At 41.8% G+C, this 23681-nt stretch overlaps 1 protein-coding gene across 1 annotated transcript in view; it reads left to right on the forward strand.

The window, feature by feature from the left end:
• LOC129717463 (uncharacterized) overlaps positions 1-23681 on the forward strand; it is a 215617-nt gene that overhangs the window by 70930 nt on the left and 121006 nt on the right. The window lies entirely within an intron of this gene.

The raw sequence follows: 23681 nt of genomic DNA on the forward strand, positions 1-23681 counted from the left end.
CGTGTGGGGAGCAGAGAGAGCTGTGCAATACAATGAGAGCCGGATCAGTTGAAAATTTGCTGTCATTATCTTGCAGTCATTTTCATAACACTGAGTGCGGGCGAATCCTCGTTGGTAAGCGATCGTACGAAATGCCACCTAATCTGCAAAACAAAAGTAGGAGGTTGTATCCAAGACACGACCGCATAAATGACGTAGAACTACGTACACTATTAACAAATGCATTGAGTGTTTCATTACCCTAGTAACACAACTGGTTTAATCAAAGTTTCATAGCGCTTTTTTGGCTGTATTGAGCGCTATAAAACTTTGGTAAAACCAATATTTTTACTTGGGTAATGAGTTATAATGTCTACTAATGAAGGGTTGTGAATTTCGTCAACCGGATTCAGCAGTTAGCAGAACGTGCCGAGTTAAAAACCATACACAGCACACACAGTGTGGTTCCCGTGGCTCTGTGGTTAGCGACAGAGCTGCAAAAGTTCACTATCATATAACTGAATGTGCGTTACCAGTAACAACATCACATTCATCCATCAACAAATTATAGTGCATGGAAAACTAACCGAGTCTTTTATTGTTGATATAGCATAATAACCGATCTATCATTTGTTTTTCTTTCACTCTTCCTAGCATTCATTCGTAAAATATTGCACTGAGATTCTGTCACTATCGATATCAAGTTCATTCCTGTGTCTTTACAACATTGAGAAACAAGTTAACAATCAATACGTTTTCAGTCAAGTGATTGTAGTGATTTTTTGTATACTGTGCTATATGTTATTTTCATTACGTGCTTGATACATGATGGAAAAACTTTTGTGCAGATTCCAGAAAGGTAAGTAAGATGCGTTTGGAACGCAGCAACAGCAAAGTCCAGTATTCTTATCGTGATAATCTCTTTTTTCTATAGCACCAGGATGCCAGGATTACTGCATGGACATTAGACTTCCGTCTTTTCCAATGAAGAATCCAATGTGAAATCATATTGATAACATGAAGATAGGCTGAAACAGAAAACTGTTCCAGAGAGAACCCGCTAGATTCTACGTGAATTTTGCATGAGTCCTGTGTCGTCAGTGTAATCAGCGGCCATCCAAGATTTTCGCAGGCAAGAAAAACAATGCGCGACCTATGTAACGCACTTGCGTTCTGACTCAAGTCGTAACGAAGAAAAAATCAAGGAGGAGATCTACACATTGGGTAGATTTCAAGTGAATACTGGAATGTTTTTACTTTCTTGGTCTCTTCCGTTGTACCAATATATGGGCCATATAAAATATATAATGCAAAGTTTTGAAAATTTAGATTTAAAAAACAAACAGTTAAACTAAAAAGAAATCCGTTGTTTTAGTTATTATATTATTTTTAATTCGTTAATTTTATGAAGTAGCATTACAAATGCTATCAACCCTCGCCGACATTGTTCCCCTCTTTCCAGTTGTAGGCCGTTGAGATGGCCTGTTGGAACGAATCCTTATTTAAATTTATCAATAGGACGTTAGCTAACGTGTCCTCTCCGAGGCCAGTCCGAAGGGTTCAAGAAAACCAAACCAAGCGCACTGAAAACTGTTTCCACGGACACGTCGGATGGCGTGGCTAACACAATCATTGCAACTGCGTACAGCTAAGAATTGAAGGCTTTTCGTCACAACCAATGATCCCAAACATTGTAACTGTGGTTTTGTCTTGTCTCTAAGCATAACGACTGAATCTGTTGCAGGAAATTTGTTTCATCTGCCTGGTGTTCCATCCGCTATACCGCCATATGTCAACCAAAATGCGATCAAATTCACCACCATAGTTTGCCTCCGGAAGTGATTCGTCAGAGATCCGAAGCCATGCTATTTTCTGGACCATACATTGGAATTGAAATTTCAATAATATAAATATTTCTAGTATCATATGTCGTTAATAGTTTTCCTATTTACATCCCTATGTGGTAGGCTAAAGAAAAACGTAGTTCTACGTCAAAAAACCTGTGGAAGAGAAAGCTTTCGAGTGAAGTTAATTTATCTGTATATTAATCGGAAGAAAACGGCAAAAAAAAATTCAATTACAAACGAAAAATCTTTTAAAAAGACACTCCAAAGGAATTCTTAACACTTTTCAAAGGGTCCCCGGACGAACACATAAGATTCGCATGGATTCCCTAGGATTCCTCACATTGAAATCGTGAAGCATCCTTGATGAGGAATTCTGAAAAAGGAATCCTCAGGAATGCCCTGTCTATGTGGCTAGGATTCTTGAAGGAGAATCGTGTCAGGAGAATTCTTAGGATACGAAACCTTTCACTTCAAGCGTTATGTGCTCGACGGGGTTCTTGGGTACCCCAAATTAAAGTACTTGTAACTTTTGCAATTTTCATTCGATACTTGATACTTGATTTGCTACTTGTAGCACCAAAAGATTCAGTAACTTATCTACTTTCAAATCAGCGTTAGCAGAGCCCCGAAAAATTCTCTCATAGCCGGATATCCGGTTTGTCAGGGTTATATCCCGAAACTGGGGAATTATATGTATATTTGAACAGAATCTTTCAAATAATGGTTCAAAGTTCTTAAAATTACTTCCACAGGCCTTTTGCTAGCTTTTGAGTGATTAAGTAATATGGCTTTAAAATTGTCCTTCCGGAATAGATTCCACAGGGGCTTCTATTGCCGATAGAAAACATTGAATAAAACAAGGTTGATGGTAAGATGAGTATTTTCAGGACCGGGATGACGCGCCGAGACCGGAAAACGACCTCAGACGCTATTTTGATTTTCTTTAATAGTGACTTACGGTGTCTGAAAAATAACGAAATCTGGCCTCCCAAAAAGGAGTATTTCCGGATGCGTAATGATGCCCAGAGACCGGAAATCAATTTCAGACGCCATCAGAATTCAATATAGTGACTTCCGGTTTCTGGAAAAAAGGCCTAAGAAGAAGTCACCATTTCAGAATTCAAAATGGCGTCTGAGGTCGTTTTCTGGTGTATGGTCATCATCCCGGTTCCGAATATACCAATATTGGATGGTATTCAAATGTTTTATTTAATTGATTATAAGGCCACCAGAAGCCACTGTGGAATCTATTCCGGAAGGACCATTTCGAGGGCATATCAATAAAATACCCAAAACCATACAAATGACCTGTGCGTGGCAGTAATTTTATAAACATTGAACAAATAATTGTGAGATTCTGTTTAAATATACATAAAATTCCTCAGTTTCGAAACATATCCTCGAAAACTGGATTTCCGGAACAGAGAAAACTCTTTCGGGGCGACACTAACGCTAATTTGAAAGTACATAACTTACTGAATCTTTTGGTGCTAAGACTGTCGAAACCGGATGGAAATTGAAAAAGTTACAAGAATTTTGAATGGTGGGTACCCTTGTACCCCGTCGGTCACGTAACTCACACCCCTTTATTACAATATGAAAACTAATGTTATCAGAAGTTGCCTTTTAATGAGTTCTGATATGACACTGATTTTTATCACTATTGATTGAGGTGAACTATAAAATTTCGTCTTATAAAACCTAAAGAGCTACCTGAGTATCCCGTCTAGCACTTAACTAATAAAGTGAAAGGTTTCTCAACCGAAAAATTCTCATAACACGTTCTCGTGTTCGTCCGGGCGTTTCCAATTCCGAGAATCCCTTAAAGTGGAAGCTTTCGAATCCGAGGGATTCTCTTTTTACGATTCTCATTCAAGAATCCTAGTCCCATATACATGGCATTCCTGAGGATTCTTTTTCAAGGATTTAAATGTGAGGAATCCTAGGGAATCCTGAGGATTCTTTCATCAGGATTCCTTTTTGCGACCGCTACGCGAATCTAATATGTTCGTCCGGATACGTGTATGAATTTATCCTATCTGGGACGTAACCCGGACGAACACACAGGTATCGCATAGAGTTCGCGATAAAAAATCTTGCGAAAGAATCCTCAAACATGCCTTGTATATAGACTAGAGTTCTTGAACGAGAATCGTGTTATGAGAATTCTTCAGATACGAAACCTATCACTTTAACCGTTTATCTTTTGCAATTTTCATCCGATTTTGATGGTTTTAACACCAAAAGATTTAGTAACTTTTCTACTTTCAAATTAGCATTAGTGGTGTCCCGGAAGAGTTTTCTCTTTTTTTAAAAGTCCGGTTCTCCGGAAACTGAGGGATTTCATGAATATTTGAACAAAATATAACAATTGTACAATTCCACGAAAAAAATTTTATCGACTATTTTTGATTCGGCTGAAACTTTGCATAGACGTTTATAAGGAAGAAAGATGCCATTTTGCGTTATTTTTTTTTTTGAATTAGAATTCAGGAAGTTCGGCTACATAGGGATGTGAAATGAAAATCTAAAACCGAAAAAAGTGAAAAATATGTCCAATTTTAAATGCTAATAAATCGGTTAGTATTCGATGGATTTGTTTCGTTCTTGCAGCAATAGATTGGAAAATCTTCTAAAATTCTTCCCAGAAGAAGATAATTGTAATTTTATTATTCACACTATTGTACTATTGAAAATAGTCAAGCCTTGTCAAAACGAAATTCGACCTCTGATTGGTCGTTATATGATTGCTTCCCAAGCACGGTCAACAGAATCATATACCTTGCAATTGGAAAAATGCTATTTGGCCTATATAAGAACCTCCTTCAGCCGAAACCGCTCATAATAGTTCTAGACAGCGACAATAGCAGTCGTCCTTCCTTAGCAGCAGCACTAGCCCTGTGGTTGGTCACCACGTCTCAGGAGCAGCGCGGTTCTTCTCAGCGTGTGTCGCCAGACTGCCATTATTCCCCCCGTGTTGGGGCAGCATGAAGATTGTCATCAGGAAATCCAATTTTAAACATCAAAATGTCTTTTACAAGGCAAATAAACAAGTCATTGAAAGTTAATAATTTTTGACACCGCAAGCAAGCATTCTGTCGCGCCCGTGTAATTCACTGAATGTGAAATAGCTTCCACAGTGCATGTTGTCCGTGTATCTTAATTCTCCCACTGTTCGGGCAGCTCAAAGGTTGCGATCAGCAACCGATTTTGAACCGCAAAACACCTTTTTCAAGGCAAATAAACAAATAATTGAAGGTTAATAATTTTTTGGCATCAACACAAGCGGACATTGTGTGCGGGATGCAATCAAATTTTGTTATAATTGTCTAATTTTTACTTTATTTAGTAAACCCCCCACTGTAGGGGCAGCGCAAGGCTGCGATCAGCATAACCGACTTTGAATAACAAACTGCCCTGTTAGAACGCATTGACAACGGCAGTTAGTTCGACTATGCAGAGCTAATATGAAGTCGATTCAATAAATCAGCATGAACAGAATTTCGTCGTCTCCCAGCTGCCAAGTTGCAACATGATGCAACACGCAACAGCGAGCAAAGGAATCGCTTGATGGGAGGGGAGCTATGTAATGTCCACGGTCCTTACAACAAAAAAAAGAATTTCTATTGGCATTTGTCCACGAGGGGGGAGGGGGGGTCAAAATCGTTAAAAATCTGTCCACGTGGTATGTGGATGGCCCCTTTCTATTGTGTTGGCCGTGCGCATTAGGCCTCTGGCAGGCTGAACGCGAAAAGCGGCGCGAACCGATTCGCCCGGCCGTAGGTTAATGTACAGCCGTAAGTAGAGCTGTGTAAAAGTATTCTACTTCAACCTTGCGGTCGTGGCTTTGCACACAGCCCTTTTGTGATTTTTTTTGCAACTTATTTTTGAGAAGCTATTTAAAAATGCTATGTAATGAAGGTATTGATGGTTACAAATTTTTTAGAGCCATAACAATTTGTGACTGCTTCGGCAAAGTTATACATAGCAATTTTGTCTTTCCGAAAAAAAAATACAGTCATCCCAGTATTATGTGCCAGTCTAAACTTTGTATTGGTTTTTAACATATTTCAATAACTTTAAATAGTCAAATATAGGTTAAGTGAACGTGAACAACGACTATAGTCGGGTTTGATGAAATGGAAGTAGGGCTTAGTCGAAATATTCCTGTTTCCATCATTGTCTCTTTTTTTTTGGCAAAGTTGAAAGCGAGAGGTCGGGGAGTCAGTGTAAGCGGTGTCTTTGGAACTGGTACGCATCTCTTCTTTGATGTACTGTAGTTTATCGGTTCGAATTTGGTCTTTAACCCTCTAGTGCCAAAGTTAATTTTAGAAGCACTTTGGTAAAATCACTATGAATCTTTATAAACATTTTTCAAATATTCTTTGAATCTTTTTAGAGGTTTGACTGAGGCCCGTCTTAAGGCGGCACTGGGCATTAGAGGGTTAAGCTCATTTCTGACTCAAATTTAAGCGGATTTCGAAATTTACACACCGCCTTTTCCACGTGGATTTTCCAGAAAAGACATTTTCCACACAATATTTATCAATGATTTTCTTCACTGATTTTACCTGTAAGTTTTATAACTCTAAAGTCATTGGATAAAACAATAACCATTTATTTTGCTGAGGTTTTTTTAATTCACGAACTTCCTTCAAAATTACTTATTTTTTATACATTTTAACTGAATAATGAAGAGAACTTGGGTTTTCAAACTTCTGATATTTTTGAACTTCTCTGACATATTCAACATTTTCAATTTTTATGTCTTGTTTGACGTTTCTTGATATTGTGAACAATTTTGGTTTTCTGAATAGTTTCGATATTTTGACTATTTTGTTATTTTCTGACCTCTTCCAACATTTTTGGCATTTGGAATCTTTTTCAAAATTGTTCAATTTTGTTTGACAATTTTCTTCTCAATTGATATGTGCGCCTTTCTAAATTTTTCTTGATGATTTTATTTTTTTCATCAATGTTGGCCGTGTTTTAAACGTTTTTATTTTAAATATGCATTACCTATTTATCTCTTATATGTTTAACTTCTTTTCGACATTTTTGGCTGCTTGTATATCATGGTTTGTTACACAGTTATTTCGCATTGCTGAGCTTACAAAGTGTCCAGAATTAACTGATATATTATTTTTAAAGAAAATTTGTCAAGAAATCCAGAAAAGATATTAATTTTAAGCAATAGTGTATTTGGATGAACCTCCCAGTTGGTCTCGGGGTACGATGCTGGTCGAACAAACCAGTTGTCGTGGGTTCGAGTCTCGGCTCGGGAGAGACTCTTAGTATCAGTAGGATCGTAGCGCTAGCCCCGCAATTGTCCTGTTGGCTGCGAAGTCTGTGTATAAGAAACAGAAGGTCGAGTTCCGAATCGGAATGTAGCACCAAGGCTTTGCTTTTTGTATTTGGATGCTAAATTCGATAAGTTTATCGTGTTCCAGGGAGGATTTTGCACGAGAAACACTTATCTTTTTGTGGTGTTCTGAGCAAAAGCATTTTGAAGAAAAAAAGTTAAATTTACTCTGATGCTCTTCTTTGTTCTTACTGTGCTTATATCTCTGTTTTAATTATGAGCGTTCTAAATGACGCTCTTCAAGGCAAAATAGCCAAGGAATTCAAAAAAAAAATTTTGACTGGAAATATTGCCAGTTCCTTGGATATTGAAGTAAAACAGTTTATTTGATTTATCTGAAATTTTTAAGTCCTAACTTAAACATCGCAAAGAAAGGTTTTTTGTCAATAAAATTTTCTCTGCTCAGTATTGCACTGAAGATAAATATAATTTTATCAAGCATAAAACAACAATTGAAAATACTACCTCTAACAAAAATATATGTTCTGCATTCCTTTGCAAGTTTATTCAAATCGCTTCATCCAAAATGTCCGTATTCAAAAAAGTTGTAGAGGTTTTAGCAAAACAGGAAGAGTATAAACTTTCACAATAAAAAAACGCAGTTTAGCTTTTCTAATGCAAAAATAACATATCAGCAACACCCCCACTCAAAATTTTAGAATTCGATTTTTTTTATGACTTCCTAAATTATTTTTTTTATAATTGATCTAAAACATCCGGAGATATGGAAAATTATAAAAAAAGATTTCCTATAAACCTCTATTCAAATTTGTTTCTTGAAAATGCAGTAAATCGAGATTCACTCTTAACACCACTGAGTGATAAATGTGTGATAGTTTCTCGTGTAAAATTTTCTCAGGAACCCGATGCAAATTTTAACTCAAAATATACTCATTTTCCAAACAACGCACTTGAGTTTTTCATGCAAAATGAACATATCTGGTAACACATGAGATGGATTGACCATGCTAATTTCGGACCTCTGAGAAATTTTTTATTTATCTTGTTTTATTTGACTTTTCGTTTCTGTGACCTCTATTGATTTTTTCACCTTTCTTCGACAATTGGGACGACTGTAAACATGTCAGACACTGCAGAATCGACGCTACCAAAAACAGGAACAGGTGTTGAGACGTTGGGCATAATTTTTCAAATGTAAGCGCTGGAGGCATCACTGTTGCTATTCTTGCTGAACAATAAAGATGCGATAGCAAAATAATATTCAAACCCAGTAAGGGTAAACTTTCCAATGCACCCGTCTCCGATGATGCGCGACGCTTACTTCACCAGATGAAAAATTCACTTTCAAATCGGACCCGGCATTACCAATCGAATCATTCGTTGTTCGTTGTGTCGACAGGTTTAATCCGGCCTCTCATCCGTCCGCTGCTCCTTACGCGTTTACAACAGCTTCAACTCTCAAGTACCAAATACCGCGTGATACCAATCGGCACTGGTTTCCATCGAAGGTAAAAGTTACCAGTAGTGGCAGCTTGTTGAGTACGTATGTGGCTACCAGAGGAATTAGTCGTCGTGTTTGGAACCGGCTTTTCCTCAGCATCCCCCGCACCGAGACGAGAGTGCTCAGAGTGCGCTGAAACGGGAAAATCGTGCTGGCTAACGAGACGGCGGCGGCCCTCGTCGGGAGAAAAAGAAACTTCCCGTGCGCAACAAAGGAAAGGAAAAGCAACGGTTAGAGCAGCCGGCTGTAAATGGGGTTGTTGACATTGGAAGTACACACTCCATGCTGGAGTTGATCGCGGTGTCTAATTTGAAAAACAAAAATTGTCAGGTAAAATATTGTTTTCCGTAGGGACATCAGTTTTGAGTTTTACCTACAGGACATCAAACTCTGACATGGATGGAAAACAATTCATCCGATGATCGTTCGCTTGGATGACGACCAACCAAACATCGCGCAACTATCAAACAGAGTCAGACATTGAAAAGAAAACAATCACTAAAAGAACACAATAGAGTGTGAAGCTAAAATGCTCCAGTTTTGCTGACTGCAAACAAGTTTTCCAGTACGATCAGCAAAAGTTATTTATTTACCATAAGAAAAGCCACTCAAAGCGATGACGACGACGACGACGCCGCCGACGATGTGCAGCACAAGTCAAGGTATGAAATTTCACCCAGATTCAGTTGGCGCAACCAAAGGAGAAGATGATGAATGACGAGGGAGAAGCGAGAAAGAAAAAAAAACGAAACGAAACTGAGACAGACTGCAATTGTTGCACAAAATCGCACAACAATTTGTAATAAGTTCCGGTTTCTGATCCGCTCTTCGACGTTGGCTAGGGTGTCCATTTCGTGCTGGATACCGTGGAATAATTCAACACAAAACCGGGGACCCCAGAAAGTTCCGCCCAACCGTTTCCGGCTTACTGATGTGGCAAGAAACGCCCGCGCACCGGTGTGCGATATTTTTAAAGTTCAATCTGTTCCGCTCGAATTATCGGCGACGGTGATGCTGCGGTTTGCCGTGGAAAGTTCGTTGTCTAAATTGTAATCGCCCCAATAACAGGCGTGCCGGCGGCACTCGTTTTATCTGCTGATGAAAGAAACTAAGATAGTAGAACAACGAACCTCATTTTTCGCACTTAGTGATCTGTAGAGTCTTGAGAGTGGACAAAAACATTAGCACTGATTCTATGTTTTTCTCAACCGAGTATAAGATTTAATTGCCGTTTAATTAGACAAATGACTAGCGAAGTCAGAGCTGAATTATTCCAGGTGTCTCTTGCAGATGTTGAATATGAGTTTCCGATCCTCTAACAAGCTAATTTCTGACCGTGACAATATGACATCATGCTTCACATGAAGCGTGAACCGAAAGTTTCACACTTTCCAAGCAGTGCTGTGTCACCAACATTCGACTGACCGACGCACGGATTGTATGCTAATGATTATTTTCCCTTTCGAAAATGCCTTTCACGTGCGCTTCGGTCGTCGTTTAGTCAACAAAGGGAACTTCATGCATGTCCCCAATAACCTAGTTTGAACAAAAAAAAATGTACGGCAACATGACGACAGTTTCGAACGTTCGCGTACGGATGCTAAACACATATTCTGATTTTTTTATTGCTGCCCTTCGGGTGGCAGACTTTCTTGGATGGCACCTGACAGAATGGACTTTCCCCCCGGGGCAGCAGCGTGATGCCATGATCGGACTGTCAATCGGCTTTCGCCAGCAATCGAAGCCTTCCCCCTAGGCTTTTCCTAGCCGGCGCGCGACTGACAATCGGATGGCGTGTTCCAAATAGGTTGTGTATTATTTACCATCTACCAATATGGTCACTTTTCGACGATTGCCATATTACCTTTTCGATCGCGTGTGACCGTTGTTTTTATTATTGCTTTCTCCCGTCTCCCGCTTCTTGCTTCAAGCAATCCGCTTTTTAGGAACTATTCTATGATCGAATCGGTCTTTGCATAACAAGAGGAGTCTTAAGGTGGGGGAGAGGAGAACAAATAACTGTGTCTGGTGGAGCAGCGGTGTGGTCAAACAGAGAGCCGCCTAAATAGCACACAAATGCTTCTGTTTACCAATAAAAAGCATATGCACACAAACACACAAGTTTCTTCCGTGCACACGTATGGAATTTAGATTATTTCTTTTGCAGCGATCTAAAAAAAACGGACGGATGAAAAACAGGTCAATCTCTACAGGCAAGCAAAATCCATCCGGGAACGATTGGAAACACTTAATTTTTATACAATTGTTGTGCACTAGTTCGCTATGTTAAATTAATGTTAGCAATAATTAACTTCAGCTGATTGTGCAGCGCGCTGTTTTTTGATTAATAGTTTTTTTTTTCGAGATGAACCAGTTGAAGAGTAGCGTGATAAAAGTTACCCTAATTTGAAGCCCCTGGCTGAACTTTGTGTTTGTTTTTTGAAGTAGAATACTTCTCTCAGGAAGTTCGGCTACATAGGGATGTGAAATGAAAATCTAAAACCGAAAAATGTGAAAAATATGTCCAATTTCAATTGCTAATAAATCGGTTAGTATTCGATGGATTTCCTTCGTTTTTGCAGCGATAGATTGGAAAATCTTCTAAGATTTTTCCCAAATGAAGATAATTGTAATTTTATCATTCACACTTTTGTACTATTGAAAATAGTCAAGCCTTGTCAAAACGAAAAATTCGACCTCTGATTGGTCGTTATATGATTGCTTCCCAAGCACGGTCGACAGAATCATATACCTTGCAATCGCTGTTGCCAACTGTACAGATTTATCTGGAAATGTACAGATTTTCTCAGTTTTTTCGGTAAAGATTCTGTACCGTACATATTACAGGTTTCGAGAAAAAGTACAGATAAGTACAGATTTTTTAAATGGTTAGAAAAGATTAGACAAAACTTTTTGACCGACTCTGCAACAATACAATGAATGCGATCTTGCAAAACACGCACTTAGTCTACAACCAAATCTCGGAAATTCGCTGCCGAGAATGGCACCACTCTACTCGGTTAAAAAATGGCAGCCGTTACATTTTTTTCGTAAATCTCGATTTTTTTTGTTCACACAAGTAAATCTCGATTTAACTAAACTGAAATGTTGGCACAAAATACCGGTAGTGTTGCTGAAATGTGGGTTTCATGGTTTTTTGGCTGAATTTAGGAGATTGAACCGCAATGGCTCGGTAGTATGCATTACTGAGCCCTACTTCAAGTGTGCAAGAGTTTTGTTGACAATCAAGCTAGTAGTTTGGAATTAAAACTGAGTCAACGCAGTTACGGTTCCCTCTAAACAATTCACGTTAAAGCTGTTTTTTTAAATATACAAAATGAAACAGGGCCAGTGGTACAGATTTTTCCCGGAAATTGTACAGATGAAAAAGATTTTTGTAGCTCTCAGTACAGATGAATATGTGGCAACTCTGCTTGCAATTGAAAACATGCTATTTGGCCTATATAAGAGCCTGTTTCAGCCGAAGCCGCTCATAATAGTTCTAGACAGCGACAACAGCAGTCATCCCTTAGCAGCAGCAGTAGCAGTGCAGTGGATACCAGCGATAGCGGATAGCGGCCACAGTTGTGGCGTAGCAATGGATAGCGCACTAGTTGCAGCTGATATCAGCATCGATAGCAGCTGGGCCAGCCAGTGATGCCACTTTTTCGTCTGTATTTAAGAGCTCCAAAAATCTTGTCACCTTGGTAAAATTTAAAAAAATCTGTAAAAAAATCTGCATATGTACTAGACACATCCTTCTCGAAAAAAAAATGCATTATAGCATGTTTAACATTTATCCCGTGACTCATTCATGCACACGTTTATGCGTAGCATATGAATATCGTGAAACCTCCGACACTCTGAACCGCATTTGAGTAAATTTTTGTTTTTCATCTCTATCAAGAAGCTCGACCCCATGAAAACCAAAAAAAATCTGTATGAATCTGTATTATTTTCAGAAAATCTGCAATCTGTATATGCAGATATCTGTATTAAAAATACGCAAGAAATCTGTATAAATGCAGATAAATCTGTATATGTGGCATCACTGGGGCCAGCTGATGCAGGGATAGCGGATACTAATGGCAGCGTATAGCGGCCACAACTGTGGCATGGCTACGAATAGCGTAGCAGTTGTAGCGGGTATATCTGACCATGAAGCATATATGCAATAATTGAATGAAAATTGTAATTACAGCAATCGGCCTTTTTCAAGGCTACTAAATGTTTTTGGAAGAGCATAATTAATGGTTATTAATAAACTGCAACTGCGGTTTGATGATGCTGCATAGCAGTGTGATGTATATTACGATTTGTTAATACTGTGCATAACAAGCGTTATATACGAAACAAATCCGATTTCAAACAGAAAAGTTCGGCACGTTCTGCTCACGATGCTGAGTCTATTTAAAAAAATTCACAACACTTTATTAACAAGGATGTAACGCCTTGAAGAAGACGGTTATGGTAAGACATCACAGCAGACGTTCGACCTTCATACTCATGTCTACCATCGGCAATATCAAACACGCAACAATTTGCTTCCATGCGACACGGGGACGAAAACATTTTTTACTTCCAAGCCGCACAACGCGACACAATACATATTATTTTGTTGCCCTAATGAGAGCTCTATCGGTCCGGCTCGACAGAATGTCCACAAGAAATCGTTTTTGTACATCCGTCTTACGAAACTGAAGCTGTAGGAACTGAAAATAAAGGTGGGTCCAGAATGAATGAGATGTATTTTTCGTACATGTGTATTACGATATACGAAATAAAATTTTTCGAACGTTGTAGAATGGTACAACTGTAAATAATTTAGCCACACCTGTTTTTCCAGTTGTATCATTCCACAATGTTCGAAAAATTTATTATGTCAGAGCGGATATCGCTGAATGCCACCACGGGTCGGTAATTGGCGATTACTGAAGGCCACGGAAGTGCTCACTGCTAGCAAGCAGTCCCGGACCATCAGCGGGAGCTAGCCTAGGTCGTGGCGAGATTCAGGCACTGGGCCGCTGAATTCTCGCAAAAGCCACACTGGCCGGAAGCAGCTCCGACGGAGCGAGTAGTGCCGCTCCCACCACCCAAATGCACTATACCGGCCATTGGGACTGATGCCAGTAATGTTCCCAATTACGGCAACTGGTCGCATCACTATAGGATAAGAGTCGGATTTCGTTTTCGTACCATGATTCTGGGCTGGCACCTGCGCCGAGCTCCCTTAGTAATGTCGTGTGATAACGGCTTGAAACGGCGAGATTACAACCGGTGCAGGGGTCTCCGTCCCGTAAAACCTGGCAGGCCTTCCAGTACGTTCCGAGTCCATTGCCGGCAGGAGTAGGAGCAGATGTCTTTTCCTGACTTGCGCCGGTCGGGGGTGTCATAGTTGCCCATAAGGCGCTATGGCAGCCGCCCCTAGCCATGGCCTCACTGCTCCGGCATAGACTACCTTGGGACCATTTAGGCGACTACTCCATTATGGATAAGGATAGCGGCTGGTAGGGGGACCCAATAAACAAAAATGTTGAACTCAAAAACAAAAGAGACGGGTGCGGAGGGGTTACCAAATCCCTTCGCACGAGGTGGCATCCAGCGGTCTCCGCAGAAGAAGGCGGAGACGGATGCAGCGAAGTCTGGAGGTGGAAAAACGGCGAATCCGTCGGTGTCCACACCAGACATCTCGGTAGACGGTCCCTTGCTAGTCAAGGCCGTCGAAAGGTGTATGGACACGCGGCCAAGAGTGGCGGCGCTGTCTGAACAACTCGATGCCATAATCGAGTTCTTGGCGAACAGGCGAAACATCGCTGGCGACCTGAAGCAGAGCCTCCTCCTGCTTCGGAGCACCATTGATGAAGCCAGAAAGGAGCACGAAGAACTCGTAGCTCGGGTGAAGGCGGCCGAGAAAGCGGCCAGGACCGGGAGGGCGACTGCATCTAAAGAGGTGCAGACAGACGCCCCCTCGTTCGCGTCGGTCTGCTCCACGGGGCAGGTCGCTAAGCGAACGAGGCAGTCCCCGGGGGAAACGGCCCCCGGGAACACCAAGAAACGATTGGTCGTGCTACTCCCACGGGAACACACGCCAACCGGTTCAAGGTCCACCGCGGAAAAGGCACAGGTGGAGGCTACGGGCAACCCTTGGACTACCGTAGAGGGTAGGAAGCGTCGGGAAGGTGCGACGCGACATGATGGCGGAGCGGCCAGAGGACCAAAAAAGGTCAAAAAGGCGCGGAGTAGGGGTGATGCCCTCATACTCAAGACGGATGGGTCGAAGTACTCAGAAGTCTTGAAGAAGATGAGGGGGGAAACCCAGCTCAAGGATCTGGGGGCGGATGTGCGGAGTATCCGCCGATCTCGCACTGGCGAGATGATACTTGAGCTCCGGAAGGACGCCAAGAACAAGGGGGCTAACTACAAAACGGTAGCTGAAAAGGTCCTAGGGAAGGAGGTGCAAGTGCGGGCACTCACCTCAGAAGTGACTCTCCAGCTTAAAAACCTGGACGAAATCACTGAGGGGTGCGACATTGCACAAGCCCTAAAAGCGAAGTGCGGGGTGGAGGTGGCTAAGGAGTCAATCCGCCTCCGCAAAGGTCCGGCGGGGACCCAGATAGCTACCTTCCGACTACCGTCGGCGGACGCTAACCTGGCCCTGAAAGAGGGCAAGTTGAAGGTCGGCTGGTCTGTATGTCCTCTGGGCATACTACAGCAACCAGACATTTGCTTCCGGTGCTTTGAGGGCGGACATAAGTCCTGGACCTGCAAGGGGCCCGATAGGAGCCAGCTGTGCAGGCGTTGTGGAGATGCAGGCCATAAAGCAAAGGACTGTGTGGAGTCTCCCAAGTGCATGGTATGTTCCGGGAAACGGGACGCCAAACACTTTATGGGAGGCCCCAGGCGCCCAGCCGGTAAGCCGGCTGCAAAACCACGGGCGTAAGGGTGACGCAACTGAACCTGAACCATTGCTTCGCGGCTCAGCAGCTGCTACACCAAGCAGCCACTGAGTCGTTGTCGGACATCGCTGTCATATCGGATCCCTACCGCATCCCTCCCGGAAACGGTAATTGGGTTGCGGATAAGTCCAGTTTGGCGGCCATATGTACGACGAGCAAGTTCCCGGTTCAGGAGGTTGTCTCATCCTCAGAAGAAGGGTACGTAGTTGCTAAGGTAAACGGAGTGTTCTACTGCAGTTGCTATGCTCCGCCACGTTGGTCTACCGAAAGGTTCACCCAGATGGTCGACCTCCTATCCATGGAGCTAACGGGCCTAACGCCGTTGGTGGTGGCGGGCGACTTCAACGCTTGGGCTGTTGAGTGGGGAAGTCGCTTCACGAACCAGAGGGGCCAGATCCTGTTGGGGGCTTTTGCAAAGCTCAACCTAGATCTGGCCAACGTTGGGAACAAAAGTACATTTAGCAGAAATGGTGCGGAGTCGATCATCGACGTGACGTTCTCCAGCCCAGGACTGATCAAGAACTGGAGGGTAGACGATGGCTACACTAATAGCGACCACCAGGCGGTCTGTTATAGTGTAGACAACAACGAGAGGCGGCAAGCGACGGGTAGAGCCAACACTCCGACCGTTCGCGGGTGGAAGACATCGCACTTTGATGCCGAGGTATTCGAAGAGGCAATGAGAAGGGAGCGCGAGGGGGGCAGTTGGCTCCGCCCGACTGCTGACCAACTAGTTGCTATGCTATCGCGGGCGTGCGACGCCACCATGCCTAGGACTCGCCAACCTAGGAATGGAAAGCCACCGGTTTACTGGTGGACGGACGCGATAGCCGACCTTCGCAGTGCGTGCCTCCGTGCAAGACGGAGGATGCAGCGTGCGCGAAACGAAGAAGAGAGGACAGAGCGCCGCGCAGCATTCAGTTCGGCAAGATCGATGCTAAAGAGTGCGATAAAGGCCAGCAAGAGGGCCTGCTTCGATAGGCTATGTGCGAGTGCCAATACAAATCCGTGGGGTGACGCCTACAGGATCGTAATGGCCAAGACTAAAGGCGCGCTGGCGCCTGCAGAGCGATCACCAGCGATGCTGGAGCGTATCATCGAGGGACTCTTTCCACGCCACGAGCCAAGTCCTTGGCCTCCGGCAGTCGAGTCTCACGTCCGACGTTCCAGTATCTCAGACATAGACCAGAGATGGTCGGCCAACCTGCCGAGCATCCAATCCGTGAGCGACGACAGCCGTGTCGAGGCAGGGGAGGAGGCAAGGGTTACGAATGAGGAACTCATCGTGATCGCCAAATCCCTAAAGGTGAGCAAGGCACCGGGACCGGATGGTATCCCTAACCTGGCGATAAAAACGGCCCCCGGGCTGTTCAGGGCAGTCATGCAGAGGTGCCTGGATGACTGTCTCTTTCCGGACAGGTGGAAGCGGCAGAGACTGGTCTTATTGCCGAAGGCTGGGAAACCGCCAGGGGACCCATCGGCATATAGGCCTATCTGCCTGCTGGACACCGCGTGCAAGGTGCTTGAGAGGATCATCCTCAACAGACTGGTGAGGTACACGGAGGGTGTACACCGTCTGGCAAGTAACCAGTTCGGCTTCCGGAAGGGCAGGTCCACGCTGGACGCAATCTCTTCCGTCATCAAGACGGCGGAGGTAGCAATCCAGCGCAAGAGAAGGGGAATACGCTACTGCGCAATCGTCACGCTCGACGTGAAGAATGCGTTCAATAGTGCCAGTTGGGACTCCATAGCGCTCGCGCTCAGGAGCATCCATGTACCGGTGTCGCTGTACAAGATTCTGGAAAATTATTTCCAGAATCGAGTACTTGTTTACGACACGGAGGAGGGTCAGAAGTGCGTCCCAATTACCGCAGGAGTTCCGCAAGGTTCTATCCTGGGCCCGGTGTTGTGGAATGTCATGTATGACGGAGTGTTGAAACTCAAGTTCCCTGTAGGGGTTGTGATCGTCGGCTTTGCAGACGACATAACGCTGGAGGTTTACGGCGAGTCTATCGAGGAGGTCGAGTTGACGGCCGCGCACTGTATACGCAAGGTCGAGGACTGGATGCGCTCCAGGAATCTGGAGCTCGCGCATCATAAGACGGAGGTCACGGTTGTGAACAACCGTAAATCGGAGCAACAGGCGGTGGTCAGAGTCGGAGACTGCACCATCACCTCGAAGCGATCCCTGAAGCTCTTGGGGGTTATGGTGGACGACAAGCTCACGTTCGGGAGTCACGTCGACTATGCCTGTAAGAGGGCCTCATCGGCTATTGCAGCACTATCTCGTATGATGTCCAATAGCTCAGCGGTTTATGGCAGCAAGCGAAGACTTCTTGCCAGCGTGGTTTCGTCCATACTTAGGTATGGTGGGCCAGTGTGGTCCAGAGCGCTAGGTACTAACAGTTACCGTGGTAAACTGGAAAGTACCTACAGGCTCATGTGCCTGAGAGTTGCGAGTGCGTATCGTACGGTGTCATACGATGCAATCTGTGTCTTGTCCGGCATGATGCCTATCAGCATCGCCATCAAGGAGGACAGAGAGTGTTTCGACCAACGTGACACAAGGGGCATACGAGGTACCAGAAGGTCATTCTCGATGCTCCGCTGGCAGCGGGAATGGTCCAACTCCACAAAGGGCAGATGGACGCACCGACTCATACCGGAGATATCCGGCTGGGTCGGGAGACGACATGGTGAAGTGAACTTCCACCTGACACAAATCCTGTCAGGCCATGGTTGTTTCAGGCAATATCTGCACAGGTTCGGACACGCGGTGTCCCCCATGTGTCCCGAGTGCGTGGAGGAGGAGGAGACTGCTGAGCATGTCTTCTTCGTATGCCCCCGTTTCGCAAGAGCGAGGAGCAACATGATGGCTGTGAGCGGGCCTGGCACTACTCCGGACAATCTAGTCCCCGACGTAATACTTAACCGTCGTTCCGGGAAGACCAGGGCTGGAGACTGGAGGGGTTTTAGTGGGTCGGGACAGGGATCAGTAGGTGTCTGGGCGAGTGTAACTACCCCAGCATCTCTCCCCTAGTCTCATCCCCACACCCTGAGTTCTCTTCTCAGGTGTCTGTTTGCAGATTTCCCCGCCACCTTTAAAAAAAAAAAAAAAAAAAAAAAAAACTCTATCTGACCATGAAGCATTTATGCAATAATTGAAGGAAAATTGCAATTGCAGCAATCGGCTTTTTTTAGGGCTACTAAAAGTTTTTGGAAGAGCATAATGAATGGTTATTAATAAACTGCAACTGAGGTTTGATGCTGCTGCAAATGCACAGGAGTGTGATGTTTATTACGATTTGTTGATACTGTGCTTAACAAGCGGTATATACGAAACAAATCCGATTTCAAAATGACTGACACGCAAGCAGTCGGGTTATCTTTCTTGTAAAAGTATTCTACTTCAACCTTGCGGTCGTGGCTTTGCCCACAACCCTCCTGTGTTTTTTTTTTGATAAATTTCTCATGAGTAGAGTCAAATGTACCCTTCAAATTGAGACCAAGAGATACTTTTTTATGTTTGCCTCTAAAAGAACGACAAACGAACGAAAAAGGCATATTTTTTTATAAAAACCTAAATTAATCCCCCTAGCGGTCAGACTCAGCCTTACTCATTCAAACTTATTATTTGTAAAAATAGATTTATAATCCGTTTGCATAAGAAATCAATAGGGACTTATGGGGCAACAAGACCTTCCATATGACACTAATTTTATGAGAATCGGTCCAGCCATCTTTGAGAAACATGAGTGAGATTAAATAGTCTCCAGAACACGTTTCTTTCCATAACTTTTGAACCACATGTTCAATCTTCATAAGATCCGAAAGTTGAGGGTTTTTTGGGTAAAACGTTCATTTAAAATCAATTTTGTTCATATCGGTTGTGTAGTTACTGAGATATTGATGTTTCGTGATTTTTACATTTTGATACATAACCTCTAAACTAGATATCAGATTACAATAAAATTCAATAGGGTCTTATGTGACAACTAGACCTTCCATTTGCAATTATTTACATTGAAATCGGTTCGGCCATTTTTAAGAAAATCGAGTGAGATTATGAGAGCGTTACACACACACATACAGAAAATGTTCAGCTCGTCGAACTGAGTTGAGTGATGTACGACATTTGGCCCTTTTGAAAAAGTGAAATGATTTAAATGACTTAAAAAAAAAGTGAAATGATAGAAATGACTTTTAATACCAACTTCAATCCCGAGCAAGGCCGCAAACATTGAAATAGTACAATATTAAATTTAAATGATGTTGAGGCCACATATTTTGATCGTAGCTATAGTTTTAAACAGTCTGCGGGTTTCGTTTCTTTCTATAACTTTCAAACCACATGTTCAAACATTATGGAATTCATTGTTTAAGGGTTCAAAAGCTCATTAATTTGAATTCAACTATGTTCATAGCTTCTGAGATATAAAAGCGATTTTCACATTCTGACGCCAAAACTAAAAGTTTGATTACAATGAAATTCAATAGCAACATAAGCAGCAATAGACCCTTCATTTGACACCAAGATAGAAAGAATCAGTCAGACCATCTCTGAGAAAAGTGAGTGCGAAAAAAAGGTGCACATACACACGTTCACACAAACATACCCAAGCAACAATTGAAACATAATAAAAAAATAAATTGTGATCATTTGTTGCACTAATGAAATTCCGAGGTTTTAAGAAAAAATTTTGTTACTACGATGAAATTGTAAAGAAACAAGCAACAACTAAAGTTGCATCGCTGCTTCAAAAATTTTCACACCAACAACGTAATTCGCGAGGTTGGATTTGTTGTTGAAACGTGTAAACGGCATTTGAAAACCTAACCTTCACTGAATAGATCTAGTGGGTGGAGCATATAGGTTGCCAACGTGATGCTTGCGAGATACAAAAAACAAACACACAAAAATACTTCTCAAAGTTGCTGTCATGTTCTGAAGCCATGTAACGGCAACTTTTGCTTGATCGTTCGCCTTATATTAGTTTTTGAGATGAGGCTATTTACTCCGTTGTAACTTTTGGGTACTTGAACTAGAAGTCGTCCAAAAAGTGTGGGTCTCTAAAACGGAATGTGATAAATTGATTTGAATTTCATTATCACGCTGAGGTACTGATGAATTGAAGAAGCAAAATTAAAACTGGCAATGACCATTAGCATGATAAGGGAAGCAATATTTAAAACTGAGCCATGAACTTGCAAGTGTTTCTACAGCAAATGACGTAAATAGTACAAACGAGTAACGTGAATAGAAATTGATAACTGGAGTTGAATCCTCAAATTTCTGGAAATAATCAAAGATAAATCGCTATACAGACAATCTCTTTCCATTCTGACCATTTGCCATTTTACAATCTTACCACAACGCCATGAAGTCTCTATTGCGCCCTAGTTGCTGCTACGATCCATCTTCGTAGCTGGAATTACCATGCAACATTTACCATGTTGTTATCAAATTCCATGCATTAGTTCATACACATTGCGGTTTCATTCTTGAAACTTGTGTTGAAACAACGAAAATGTTGCAATTGGCTCCACCTCCTGCGCTTTTTTCGTCATTGTAAAAGAAACTGAGATGTGACTGCAGTTTAATTTCGCATAAGAATTTGTTGCTGTGATGCGCAAAGTTCATAATCGGAACAAATTTTGCTGCTTGGGTATACACCTATACATGCATACATGCAGAAAATGCTCGATTTGTCGAACTGAGTCGAGTAGTATATGATATTAAACCATTTGGATCACTTTTCTACCTTTTAATTAGCCAATGATCGTTAGGAGAAAGTCAATATGTTTACTTTCATTATGTGATTTCACATTTTTATGAACAACGGCCAAAGTTACAATCCGATTGCAATGAAATTCAATAGCATCCTATGGGGTAACTAGACCTTTCATTTGACACTAATTTTGTGAAAATCGGTTCAGCCATCTCTGAGAAAAATGAGTGAGTTTAAACAACCTCGGGATAACTTTTCTTTACATAACTTTTGAACCATATGTTCAATCATAACGAAACTTGAAAATTAAGGGTTCTGGAGACAGCCCGATCATTTGAAACCAGTTTTATTAAAATCGGTTATGTGGTTTCTCAGATATTGATGTATCGTGATTTTTACATTTTGATACATAACCTCTAAACTAAAAATCTGATTACAATTAAATTCAATAGCAACCTATGGCGCAACTAGACCTTTCATTTGCAATCAATTTTATGAAAATCGGTCCAGCCATCTCTGAGAAAAGTGAGTGAGAAAAAATAGTTGCACATACACACACACACATACACACATACACACATACATACATACATACAGAAAATGCTCAGTTCGTCGAAAGAGGTCGAGTGGTATATGACATTCGGCCATTGGAACCACTTTTATACCTTTGGATTTTCCAGTGATTGCTATACCTTTCTAGGAGAAAGGCAAAAACATTAATAACTTTGAATAGGATTGAAATATTCACAATAGCAATAGCAGCATTGCAAATTGTTGTTCACAAAAAGTCCTAAAAGTCGTTCAAACGCAATTTCATGGTGAGAATTTAAATAAAATAGTTAGAACAGAAGAAGTAATTTTTCAATCTAAATCGATTATTTTCAAAGTTATTTGCAAAGTTGCTAAAAATTAACAGATGTATAACATTGTAGAACAACTTTTTCTTTCATCTACATACAGAGATAGAAAAGTTAGACACCTGATTCCATCCTTAAATTGGGGTCACCCCAATTTTTGATAGGTCAAATAACAACCTGGTTGAAGGAAATTTTTCTCGAAATTATTTCTATTAAGCTCTAGATCCAAATTTCTCCCTATATTCGAATTTTGAACCATTGAGCAATGACTTGCTCAATACAAACAAAAATTATACAATAACTTTATTGGTTTCTCTTCAAATTTTTATTTCTCAAATTGTCTGTTATTTAGGAATTATTTAATTTCATTTTTTTCTATATTAACTTTTTATTTATGTTGATTTTTTTCCGCGTAGAATTACGTCTTGCGACAACATTCTGGGATAGGGGTGCAAATAAAAATACCGAAAACATCGAAAACGTCACGAAAATTTTCCAATTTCGAATCCTAATATCTCAGCCAGTTTTCAACGGATTCATTTCTTTTTTACATCAAACGATTAGAAAATTAGCTAAGCATCCACGAAAATGCGGGAAATTTTGTGGTGCTTTATATTTTACTATTGAAAAATACACGGCACTGCACGCAGAACGCAAATTTCGACCAAACAAAGCCTATAATAAAACCAAATTTCATCCAATATAAGTTAACCCGAAATCGAGACGACGGGATGAGGCAGTAAATCGACTCCAGTTACTGTTTTGAATGGCTTTAAGGTCGCCAGACTGTTAGAAAGGCTGTCGTGACTTCAACCTCTCCCACTATTTTGAAATTATTCAATTACATGAATTTGTTTGTGTAAAACAGAGCTGGTAGCCGGAAGGTTACTGAATCCGCTTTGATAGCAGTTCGAATCTTAGTTGAGAGCAGGCCATTTTTGGTTATCAATGGACTTAAGCAAGGGTTTATTGTCAGGCTCCTCATCACCTCGCTTGGTTCTAATCTGTTTGCTTTCTCACGAACATTTGAAGAGATAACATTTGTCTGCTTCTAGCAAGTGTCGCTCTCGCCCGGATTGAATCGCGGTATTTATTCATCGCTCATATGATCGCCTCACTCATCAAGGTGAATTACAATCCTTCGTATTCTTCCCTACTAACAAAAACCCCTTTCCTGTGACCTTTGTGGAGATGCATAGGTTAACAGGGTACTCAAACAGCAAAGGTCCAACACTAACAACCCTTCCTTTTTCCCACCTGACTGCAATTTGACAGATTCGGATCAATCACGGAGCACCAAGTAGCAGAGATATGTGTAATCAGTCAAGCTAATGTTTTTTTTTGTTTTTCAATGTATTTTATTTCAACTTTTTTGCCATAGCCTCAATTTTTCTACTCGCCAATTTTTGTTTCTTTATCAATTATTGACTTAATCTTTGACTGCTGCTTTCAGTATTATCCATTCTGTGTTATGCACCAATTTCAAAAT

This window comes from Wyeomyia smithii, chromosome 1 (genome assembly GCF_029784165.1).
Source record: "Wyeomyia smithii strain HCP4-BCI-WySm-NY-G18 chromosome 1, ASM2978416v1, whole genome shotgun sequence".
In the NCBI taxonomy this organism is placed as follows: domain Eukaryota; kingdom Metazoa; phylum Arthropoda; class Insecta; order Diptera; family Culicidae; genus Wyeomyia; species Wyeomyia smithii.